This window comes from Triticum aestivum, chromosome 3B (genome assembly GCF_018294505.1).
Source record: "Triticum aestivum cultivar Chinese Spring chromosome 3B, IWGSC CS RefSeq v2.1, whole genome shotgun sequence".
Lineage (NCBI taxonomy): Eukaryota > Viridiplantae > Streptophyta > Magnoliopsida > Poales > Poaceae > Triticum > Triticum aestivum.
The window spans coordinates 1,295,463-1,307,919 of NC_057801.1; the positions used below are offsets into that span (position 1 = coordinate 1,295,463).

General features: G+C 43.3%; 1 pseudogene; it reads left to right on the forward strand.

Annotated features, from left to right (window-relative positions):
- Positions 1 to 815: 815 nt before the first annotated feature.
- On the forward strand, positions 816 to 5,580 carry LOC123072936 (homeobox protein HOX1A-like; annotated as a pseudogene).
- Positions 5,581 to 12,457: the final 6,877 nt, after the last annotated feature.

Consider the following 12,457-nt stretch of genomic DNA (forward strand, 5'->3'; position numbering starts at 1 on the left):
CGTCGTCCTTCGCCACAAATCATCGCGCCGGCGGACCTTCCTCCACCCGGTGAGTTGCCCCGGCTCCCTTCCTCCACGCCACCCCCGTCCGCATCACTTCCTCTCCAGCACCACACCTCCTAGGCTCCTACGGGCTCCCTCGATCGACACAAGCAGCGAAATCCAAATACGCATCCAAGGTAGATTTGGTGTAGGATTGCTCCGCCAAGCCTAGCCTCCGTGGGAACGGTGGCTCTCTGTGGCGATCCGTGCGCCGGAGTTCAGTCGTTTTGGGTTTGATGATTTGTTGCCACGGCTTCGTGATTACCTGTTGCTGCAGCCTGCAGCGGTGGTTGATGGACAGGATTTGGTTCTGGAGTTGGGTTTGGAAGAGGGAGGCTTGGTTTCTAGGGTTTCTAGGCGTGGTTTCTAGGGTTTGAAATCATAATTAATTGCTTGCCATTGCCCCCTTCGGCCGGCATTGGGTAATCAAAGGAGTAGATTTCAACTAGATATTTTGTGAGATGTGCTGGTCGAGGACTGAGATGCGTAGATAATTACAGGTCCCTGAAGGTAGCAAATTACAGAAATCAGTGGGCTGGAAACTGGTAGTTTATTCCTCATGGTGCGGGCCTGGTGTGTCTTGGCAGCACTAGCTAGATCTGATTTTGTTGGTAACATGTTTTGAAGATGCAAATGTTCCTGATGGTGCTTTAAAGCCAGATGTTTTGAAGATGCAAATGTTTTATAAGTTATATGTATATGTGAGTGGTTCTTACACCAACAAATGTTTATTATACCTTGTCTCCTTTCTGTAGGTGCTGAGATCCCTATTCCGTTGCTACTGCGCTCCACAAGAGGACAATTCTTCAAAGCCGGCATTTTCATTTTTACTACAATAATATAGCTTCTTGCCGCCATCCGATGGACAAAAGAAATGCTTCTGGCTCTGCTGAGGACATTACTGAGACACGGAACGATGGAAACTCTAGCCACAACCTTGAGGTCAGGATTCTTCGTTCTAGAGCCGCGAAGAAGCCACCTGGCAACTCAAAGGACACACTAGTGAAACCAACTCCGAAAAGAATAAGAAGGAAAAGACCCACAAAGAGTGGTCCGAATGATGATGAGTTGTCCAAAATTCGTAAGCAAATTACATACTTTTGCAATCGGATAAGCTATCGGCAAACTTTTTGTGAAGCATATGAAAATGAAGGCTGGAAAAATCAAAGGTTCACCACCTCTCTATTCATGTATTTGATTCTCCTAAAGAAAGTTTAATTTACTATTACTCCTTCCATTCCATTCCATTCTGTAAGTTTGAGATCTATTATGTACTCTTACCTTACAAAAATTCTGAATTCTAAGCCCTATTTAAACTAATAGACCTTACAAAGGGAATAGAGGGAGCAAACAAAACTAATACGACTTAGACTGCGATGTTACAACTACAGAAGTGAAAAGTGACATGGTTACCGGCTGTACATTTTTTTTTCAGAAATACAGTCATGAGTCATGAGGTCTATATTCAGGTAGCTCTCCACTAATAGTTTGCAAAACGAAAGAACTGAAAGGGGTTTTCCTTTTCAACTTTTTTTGCCACAATGGTATCCCATTACAGGCTTTGTCATTTTATCTCTGTGGATGTATTTATGTCTTCAGATATTATATTTCATTCATGTACATTCAAAATCTCCAAATGAGCCAGTTCCGATCAATGATTTAAGGTTCAATTAAAAAAAACTAGACCAATAGCACTATCCCTTGTGGCATTCAAAGTAAGAAACAACCCAGGGACTCACCTTGTGGAACCCAAAGCTCGAACGTGTGTGGTGTGTTGGGCGCACAGCCGACTGCATGCTACTAGACAGTTGGTCGATACCCCGTTCCAATTTAGGGTTCAATTAAATTGTTGTTCTTTTTTGACACGTTATTTCATCAAAGGTGCATGACCATGCTTTCTTTTCTTTGGATCGCATTCATGGTCAACAACACAGCCTACTGGATGTTCTTACTTGGGGAGTCCTTTCAGCGTTAGTTGCAATTTATAGATGTTATTCACCCATACATAAACATGCAGTGTGGAAAAGATAAGGCCCGAGAAGGAGCTTGAGCGAGCCAAGGCGGATATCATGCGGTAAAAATTAAGAATACGAGAAGCTTTACAGAATCTTAATCATCTTCTAACTATGGGGAAGCCAGATGAATCTTTGTTTGAATCTGAAGGAAAGATATCATTGGATGATGTATGTCAAGAAACTTTCATTTCAATGTTGTGCTCAGTTATGCTTAATATTTTAATCAGTGACCATGCTTCGCATCTTGCAGATTGTTTGTGCCACTTGTAGTTTGCAAGACGATGCACCAGATAATGACATCATTTTCTGTGACGGAACCTGCGACAGAGGGTTCCACCAGAATTGTCTAAACCCTCCTTTACTCACTGAAGATAGTAATATATGTTTTCGCAGTCTCTTGTGGTCTCCTAGGTTCTTTTATTTCTGGTTTTAATTCATTCATGTGATCATTCGCTTTGTAGTCCCTGAAGAAGAATGGCTCTGCCCTGCATGTGATTGCAAGACATACTGTATAGAATTAACAAAGAAATTCCAGGAGACAGATCTTTCGATTAAAGACTCTTGGGAGGTAATAGTTTCACTGTTACAAATACTTAACTCTTTCAAGGCCAATGATTTCAACTATATTTCACCATGATACTACATTATTTTTGCAGAAAGTATTTCCCGAGGCAGCTGCCTTGGCACACGGGCCTATGCAAAATGATGTACCTGAACTTCCATCGGACAATTCCGAAGATGATGACTTCAACCCCAATATAGTCGAAGAACATGTGGCTGGTAGCCCTATGGAAGGATCGTCTGAAGAGGATGGGGATGAATGTTCAGACTCTGATGACTCGAATTTCATCACCTCTTCTGATAATTTAGAAGATGTGAAGGAGGGAGAGAAAGTTGATGACCATGGATTACCTTCTGATGACTCGGAGGATGATGACTATTATCCAGCAGGGCCAGATTCTGATGAAGATATTGAAGAGAAGCAAGATAACTCAGACTTCACATCGGACTCTGATGATTTCTGTGCTGACATTACGAAGTCTTGTCATGGGGATGAAGTTTCGTCTGGTCGTAAGGTTGGAGATCATACTAATGGCTTGGAAGGGGCCTCTGTTCGGCCTAGCAGATCAATGTCACATCTCACTATATACCAAAGATCTTGAGATTGACCAGGATGCGACTTTACCATCAAGGAGACGGCAGGTTAAACCGTTGGACTACAAAAAACTTTATGATGTAAGCTCAACTTGCATGCATATCTTGACATTAATTTTGCTGATTTTTCTGGCCTTGCAAATACCTTTGGTATATAAATTTGTTTGTACTACCAATGCATGGCTGGTTACTTTATTCAAAAATATAGTTAATTCCAATAGTTCCACTAAAGATTGAAAAAAACATTTATGGGGGTGATTAACATGATTACAATGTGATGACTGTAATAGAACATACATGTATACTTTGATAATTTTGGAATAGATGCGTACCAGGTCTTGTATTCCTTCGTTTTTCGTCATTTCTTTAAAATCTGTTTGGAACACAACATTGAAGTGATGCTATTGCTGACCATTACCTCAAGTACCACTACTGTTGAGTAGAAATTACTAACTCAACTGTTAATCAGAATGTGTTTTACTGTGTTTTGAAACTGACATGTTTCTTTTTTTTTCTTTTGCGGGTGAATTTGACATGTTTCTTCTTCATGCTGAGACCAAAAGGATGCTTATGGGGATGCACCATCTGATTCAAGCGATAGTGAAAACTGGTCTGGGAAGAGCACATTCAAGGAAGCAGTGCAGAACAAAATGAGGTCAATTCATTTGTACAGAGAAGCTCAGGTCCTGAAGTGCACATTCAGTCTCCGGAAAGCAAAAAACAGCATGCTGTAAGGCCCCAACTTGCTTGTGTGCATATTTGAGTACCTATTATGATAATTGTTTTTGTCCTTCATGATTTTTTTGCGTATCTTTGTTTGCCTTGATGTCAACTGGGCGAATTATTAATTTATTCATAAAATTAAAAAGCCACAATGGGAATGCTCAAAATGATTGGAATATGAATTAAAGCATGCCTAATAGTACAGCCAACTGCTGGCTCTATGATGTTCCCATCTATAGTATCATCTATAGCTATCTCTTATAATCACCTTTCTCCATATTTGTTGTATTTTCCTAAGAGCACATGTTGCGGCAAGCTCTTGTATGAGATCATACGTCCATTAGTTTTTCATTTTTCTGTTAACTACTCCCTTATAATTTTGTGATGTTGTGCATATACATGTGTATTTCACTCACTTATAAACTTAGAATTTTTCTTCTTCATGTTGAAACCAAAAGCAGGCTTATGGGAAAGCACCATCTGGTTCGAGTTACGGTGAAGATTTGTCTATGAAATGCACACCTGAAACTGAATTCACTCCACAAAGCCCTCAGCAAAGTTTGAATTGTTCGGTGAATTGGCAAAATACAGAAGAGCTGCCTACCCCTAACGGAAGCAGTACTACAGGTCCAAAGAGACACTATGGGATAATAATTAATCAGGTACAATGGCATTCTTTTTCCTATATCATTAGTTCTATAGTTTGATTCATCCGCAAGCACTTCACTTCATTTTATTTTTCGCAGAGGCTGCATGAGCAATTTAAAATACATGAATATCCTAGCCGTCATGTTAAAGAAAGATTGGCACAGGAACTAGTTCTGACATTCCGTCAGGTTTGTAACTTTTCTTCATCAATTTCCAATTGCATGTACAGTTCTCTTGGCATTGAGCAAAACCCTGATTATGGCTTCTGCTAACAGGTTGAAAAATGGTTTGAAAATAGACGGCGTCACCTAAAAAAAGCATCTAACAAAAACAGCAATCCCATGGAAAACCTTAGCAGCAATGAGATGATGGTGGAAAATCGTAATGTATGCAAAAGTGATGCTGTGAATGACGATATGCCATCTGGAATTCTGAGTGAAGGTATCACAGAAGATGGTCCACTGAAGCAAGGCATTTGTGGTGGCATCAGAACAGATGCCAGCCCTCCAGATAGAAGTCAAAGATATACCTGCCATTATGAAAGGCGCCGAAATGGAGAGTCTTCCAGAGGGAATCATGGGAAGAATACTTCAAGCAGTGCTGGAACGCCAAAAGAGAGTGGTGCAGAGTCTGCAGTTCTGGCTCTTGATGCTGTGGATGAGAAAACAAGAAAGAAAATGTCGCGGCAGCTACAGAAGAGGAAGATTGCCTAACGACGTTTCTAGCTAATGATTTTGGGTCCTACAAGTCAAGCAATTCTTTCCTGAAATTATTTATCCTGCGGTGGGAGCTTGCTTCGATATATCCGACCGCCCGCTAAGAATCCTTATACTCCACCTTGTAAGTGAAAAAGAAAATTCTGCATGCGGCAACAGTGCACTGTTAGGGAGAGAATGGAACACATTGTACGTTTGATTGTGCCTTGCATCACTGTTATTGTCTCCTTCAATATGATGTAGAATCATGTTCATGTGTTGTCACTGGTTGTGGTCGTTGTTGTGGCAGTTGTTGTTTACCTAGAAAAATGTGACTAGTAGTTTATTACTCATATGAATTTTTGATGATATGTCAGTTGATCTCCTTGGTACTGTTTGTAATCTTCCCTTTTTGCGGGAAATATATGTTGTACTGTTTGTAAGGAGTATATTCTGGTTAAGACTTGAGACTTCCTTTTGATGATTTCCTCTTATCCCTTGTCTGCATCAGTTTTCACTTGTACTGTAAGCTATGTTTTCCTCTTGACATGTTTATGTTGACACGGTGTAAGTGAAAGTGAAGCCTTATTTGCGAAGCTGTGGTTGTTTGGGTTAGGCTGTTATGTTGATCTCCTCCCATGTGAGCCCAACGGCCCACCGGACCCTTGATCCACGCCCTGATCGGGGGCGCTCAACCCACCTATAGTTGACGGGTCCCTGTCACGCGGGCTATATAAAGAGGTGGGGGCCGGGGCACGCACTATGAGGTTCGTCGCGCAGCCGCCAACCCCACCGACAAAACCTACCAATCTAGGTTAGCTCTGCAGTCCTTTTCTAGAAAAAAGTATTAGCCCTGCAGTGACGGGAAGCACCGCCAGCGCCGCTGCTCTCTCCACCACTGCAACTACTCTCTCATCGCCGCCACAACTCCTCCATGGCCAACAGCTCGGGCTCCTTGATCCAAGGAGAAGGTAGGGCTACCGGAAATCTCTAGCCCACTCCGATCCAGAGAATCCATCATAGGCGAGTGGGATCATAACTAGAAGTCGATGGGTGATTACTGTCCTCTCTATTCAGGAGGAGACGCAAGGCAGGGAAAGATAACAAGATTTGCCCCAGAAAGTCTTTGCGGTGTACTACGGACTGGAACGAATAATCATGCCGCATATATGGCAGTTGATAATGAGAAATTAACCATGAAATTAACCATATTCAAATAAAACTTAATCTCTGCTTTTTCCTCTAACCGACATGCGGTTGCCAACTCTTCCTCTAGTGGAATCTGGGATTTCGCCAAGGTTTTTTGTCAAGTTCAATTTATCTGGAGCTCGGCATTGTGAAGTGTCTACTGAGTTTTCTGATAAATGGACTCAGCAGTGATGCTATACTCGCCAAAGGGACTCGGCGACAAAAAGAAACTCAACAATGTCGCACATTCGCCAGGTTAACCGTAAAGAAACTCGACAGTGTCCTAAGAGGTGGACCGCACGACCGTCCAGGTGATGGAGACGTGACATAGTCTAGGTTTGTCGGGTTTCCTCAAAAGGAAACTCGACAATGTTATTGCCCTTTTCTCTACTAGGGAAAAGCCTAGCGGTAGCGCAGGTCAAAGGCCTAGCAGTAGCGCGGCCGTTGCGCTACTGCTATAGCGCTATAGCTAACTTTTAGTAGTAGCGCGTGTCGGCTCACGCTACTACTATCTATAGGTAGCAGTAGGCAGTAGCGCGTTTTATGAAACCGCTCTACTGCTAATAGCTGCAGCGTCCCAATTTAAAGATCGCTACTGCTTAGTACTCGTTGCTACTAAAAACATACCCCACGCTGCTGTTATTAGTTTCTGAATTTTTTTTTGCTGCATATTTCCTTTGTATTTTTACATGTTTTATAAAATAGTCTCTAGCATATCATACACATACAAATCTAATCATATCATACAGATACAAATAGTCTCATCAAATCATGTCCTCATCATAATCATCATCCTACACAAATGATGTCTCTCGTCATCATCTCGAAATAGCGATACAAGTTATGACATGTCTCGATTATTCGGAACTACATCATCATCCATCTAAACAATGATATAGAAGAGAAGAGCTATCACTATGAGGTGTATCAACTTCAGATCATCTCCATCGTCGGGCTTTTTTCTCTCCGCGTGCCAACGCAGGAGCTTTGCTTCCTTAGCATCTACGAAATAACGTTGCAGATGGGGAGTGATCGGGAACTACGACACAACTCTTTAGGGAGATTTCTTTCATGCCTTCTTGTATTGAGAATCATTGCACACCGGACATCTGGTTTTTTGTGTGCTCCTTCCGATAAATGGCGCAATCGTTGATGCATGCATGGTATCTAATGTGTGTCAGATCAAGAGGGCACACGACCTTCTTGGCCTCATCCGCACTAGTAGAACATAGATTCCCCGCGGGAAGAACCTTATTTAGGTACTTGAGAAGCCCATCGAGGCTTATGTGGGTCCATTTGTTTCTAGCCTTCGTCTTTAGAAGTTCGAGTGTAAAACTCAAGCAAGTCACCTCGGGATCACAATCATTATACAATGGATTGTTTGAGTCTACCTCCAGTTGCTCCAGCTTGGCCTCCTTCCTAGAAGCAGCTAAGTCGGTACTCGTCTTCTTACGACGAAGGTCTCGAATATGAGGGTCCCGCACGATTGAACTTAATTAGTAGCGACGAAGGTTGCGGCGTGTCCACGTCTTCTCCGCCGCCATATCCGGCCTCTTCTCCGCCGCCATGTCTGCCCCTTCTCCGCCACCATTATGGGTCATCTCTTCGATCTAGCCCCATGTCGTCATTGGCTACCCCACCGGCGTCCTCATCATCATCATCTTTAATTATCCATCGAGTATAGCCATACATGAAACCAGTCATGAGCAGGTGTGCCTTCAAACAACCATCGTTATAGGAGTCGATCCAAATTCCTCCTTTGCATCTTCGACACAGACATAAAATATATGTCTGGTTATTTTCATTCATGTCCTACACCGCCAATCCCAACTACCTTTCCACTATCGTTTCACTGACCATCATGATCGCCTACACGGTAATAATAAGCAAATTGATTATAAAAATGCATGCATACATCAAAGTCATACCAAAATTCGGCATGACCTTCCCTAAAAATAGAACATATAGAGTTTGCCCGAAATTTGCCGAAACAGAAACAAATCAACATTTTAGCAAAACATAAGAAACTCAAGCATAATTCGGCAGCAACTCATGCCACACGCACAATTTCCATCATATCGCCCAATTAGGTCATATCGCGCACGTGCGTGCACACACATACACACACATTTCCATACATGCAAAGCACAAAATTTTACTCATCTATCTCGAGATATAGATCGAGCACAGTGATGAGGACTCGATTGATGTTGCCACACACCTAGCTAGTGATCAAAAGTCGACAAAGATTACTTCTTGACATGGCTAGATCAAGTTAGAGAGGTAGATAGGTCACTTCATTAAATGGGTAGATCTACCTAGCTAGTTGGGGAAGGAGATGGCTCTAACTAGTGGAGGAGGAGGAAAACTGAGGAAAAGAGAAAGGGTTGCATTAATGGAGGTGGTGTAGCTAGCTAGGGGCATTAAAAAGAGAGAAGAGAGATTGAAGAAAGAGAGTAATGGGGGGAAAAAGTAGTGAGGAAGAAACAAAGTGTGGGAGAGAGGAGGGATATTTAAAAGTGAAGGAAGAGAGGGGGGAGGGGAGGGATAGAAAAGGTGGTTGTTGTGCCTTAGCACCAACGTGGGTAGGGAAAACATGCTACTACTAAAGAGCTAGTAGTAGCACGGTCATGCCAAACGCGCTGCTACTAAGTGGGGCCTGCCATGTGGCACAGTACATACTTTAGTTGCAGCGGTGTTCCTAGATAACGTGTGACTGCTATATTTTTAGCAGTACACTACTACTGATACGGCGCTACAACAACATATATCAGTAGCGTGTGCTGACCCATGCTACTGCTATACATGGCTAGCAGCAACGAGCTTTAGCACAACGCGCTACTGCTAATATATGTAGCGCTTTAATCTAGGGCGCGCTACTGGTAAGAGCGCGCTGCTGCTATCTCTACTCCCCTGGCTACTGTTAGTTTTATTATTATTATTATTTCCTGCATATTTGTTTTGTATTCGAACAGGCTTTATATAATCATCTTTAGCATATCATACAGATACAAATGTAATCATAGCATCAAATCATGCCATCATCATAATCATCATCCAACACAAAGTTCGGGTCGTGCATGGTAGCAGGAAGCTGCGGGAGTAAACAAAGAAAGCCCTAGGTTCAGATCGACCTCATTCACTAAATCCCTAGTTCGCTAACCCTAACCCTAGCTATCTAAAGAACTGACCTTGATAATGCCATCACAGGAGGAGGTGACGTTCACCACTGATTCCTCACTGGTCTCGCCATCATTCCACGACACCAAGGCGCGGCGGAGCAGCAGAACGGCGACCGGCGTTGGGGCGGCGGCGGTGGGGGAGAAGAAAAGAGAGTGAGAAGAACAGAGTGAGGAGCCAGATGCGAGAGATTAAGGCAACGAGCCGGTTAGATGCGGGCTTGACCGAGACGGCGCGCCCGTTGCCACTGTAGCGCCGTCACACGGCGTGAGCTCGTGGGCGTTACGCCACGTCATCATAAAAGGCCCCACCTGTCATAATAGTGCTTAAAAGGCCCGAACGGAAGGTTAGGTGTTCTCTTCAAATGATTAGGCGCGGAATCAGTGTCTTTTGCAAAAGAATCGTAGAAGAGTCTTTTCTGCCACCCTAGGATTCAATGTGGTGGTCTTTCTGCAATTCACTCAGCTTTACTCAGGAGGCGGCGGGTGAGCCATAAAGATTTCAGCGATGGACGCCTTTGTCCTGCAATTATCCTCCTTGTAGCATGACCACAAAACAAGGTATAGTGAGTCGGTCTCCATCCTGCCCACGACACGAAAAAACGGAGGGCAAGGCTTGCTTGAGCGCTTCCAGGGACGACGAGGCGCCAGCCAAGTCGGCTGGTGCGAAGACGAAACATGAAGACACTGGATGAACAAGCGATTTCCCTGGTAGTGGCGGCTCCCACGCAATGGCATGCCAGCTTTTTAAAACAGGACATCAGGATCCCATGACGAACCGTCGATGGCGAATTCGAGACTACTCAAATGAATGTTGCAGACGCACACCAAAGATTACAACATCTGCACCGTCATGTTGATAGATGTTTGCCCGACGGTGGGTGTCAACTGTCGAGTATATAGTCTTAACAATATTACGGGGTTATGTATGTAGCGACCATTGTATCTATCGAGCAATGCTAATGGAAGTATGCACAAGGAATTATACTGATGATACATGAAGCAAGAAACATGAAGCTGCTGTTATGCTTATTTGAACAACTATCTGGTCTCAAAATTAACTTTTACAAGAGCGAATTGTTTTGCTTTGGAAGAGCAAAGGAGGACCAGGACACGTATAAACAATTGTTCGGATGTGAATTGGGTTCCTTACCGTTTACGTACTTAGGTATACCCATTCATCATCGTAAGCTGACTAACAATGAGTGGAATGCATCGAGGATCGCTTTGAAAAGAAACTGAATTGTTGGAAAGGAAAGCTCATATCATACGGAGGACGATTGATTCTGATTAATTCGGTCTTTACCAGTATGCCTATGTTTCTCTTATCCTTTTTCCAGGTTCCGGCGGGAGTTAGGAAAAGGTTAGATTTCTACCGATCTCGGTTCTTTTGGCAGATTGACGACCTCAAACGAAAGTATAGGCTTGCTAAGTGGGATATAATATGTAGGCTGAAGGACCAAGGGGGTCTAGGCATTGAAAATTTGGAAGTTAAAAACATATGTCTCCTTAGCAAATGGCTTTTTAAACTTCCGTCCGAGACGGAAGCTACTTGGGCTCAGATTTTGCGTAATAAGTATCTTTATGCTAAAACCCTGGCCCAGGTAAATGTGAGGCCTTCCGACTCACCTTTTTGGAAGGGTTTGATGAGAGTCAAACAGCTTTTTTTCAACAAGTCAAAATTTATTGTCGGGAATGGAGCCACTACGAGATTTTGGGAGGATACGTGGCTTGGGGAGACTCCCCTTGCACTTCAATATCCTACTTTGTACAATATTGTGCGACGTAGAGAAGCCTACGTTGCATCTGTTCTACAATCCACTCCCCTCAATATTAGTTTTCGGAGGACGCTAGTCGGAAATCGTTGGGAGGCTTGGCTCCACCTTGTTAGACGTTTAATGGAGGTTCGGCTGACCCAGCAACCAGATCAGCTGCATTGGAAACTTACTAAGAACGGTGCGTTCTCGGTTAAGTCTATGTATCTGGATGTCATTAACTCTAGCGTTGTCCCTTCCTCGATTCACGTTTGGAGAGTAAAGGTTCCCTTATGCATCAAAGTGTTTATGTGGTTTGTGCATAAACAAGTCATTTTGACTAAGGATAACCTAGCAAAACGCAACTGGATGGGCTCATCTAGGTGTAGCTTTTGCGATAATAACGAAAACATCAAACACCTCTTCCTCAATTGTCCGTTGGCTAAGATTCTGTGGCGGTCGATTCATATTGCGTTTAATATTAATCAGCCCACCTCTATCAACATGTTATTTGGACCATGGCTTGATGGGTTGATTCCGATACTGCAAGACACATTCGTGTTGGCGTTTGTGCTTTACATTGGGCAGTATGGAACTGCAGAAATGATTTAGTATTTAACAGATCAACAAACATTCACTTTTTGCAGGTTATCTTCATGGCCACGGCATTCATCCGTATGTGGTCGCTACTCACTCCGACGGAGGCCAGGGAGCGTTTGGTTACTGCGTCTACCCGATGGGAGATGGTAGCGCGGGATATTTTCAACCGGTTTGGATGGCGGTCATGTAATAGGATAGGCATGTAGTGCTCCTATTGTGTTTGCCAGCCGGTTGTGGCTTAGGATTTTAGCTCTTTCGAGCTTTTACTTTTTATCGCACCTCGATACTTGGAGACTTTGTTACTGGATTTTATTTGTAATAATATGAGCCGTATGCATCTTTCTGATGCAGAGGCTGGGGTAAACCCCCTTTTCGAAAAAAACAAGAAATTATACTGGTTGGGCCCTGGTCGGTGGAGGTAATACCCTAATCATGTGGGGGTGTTCTTCCCTTGCTGT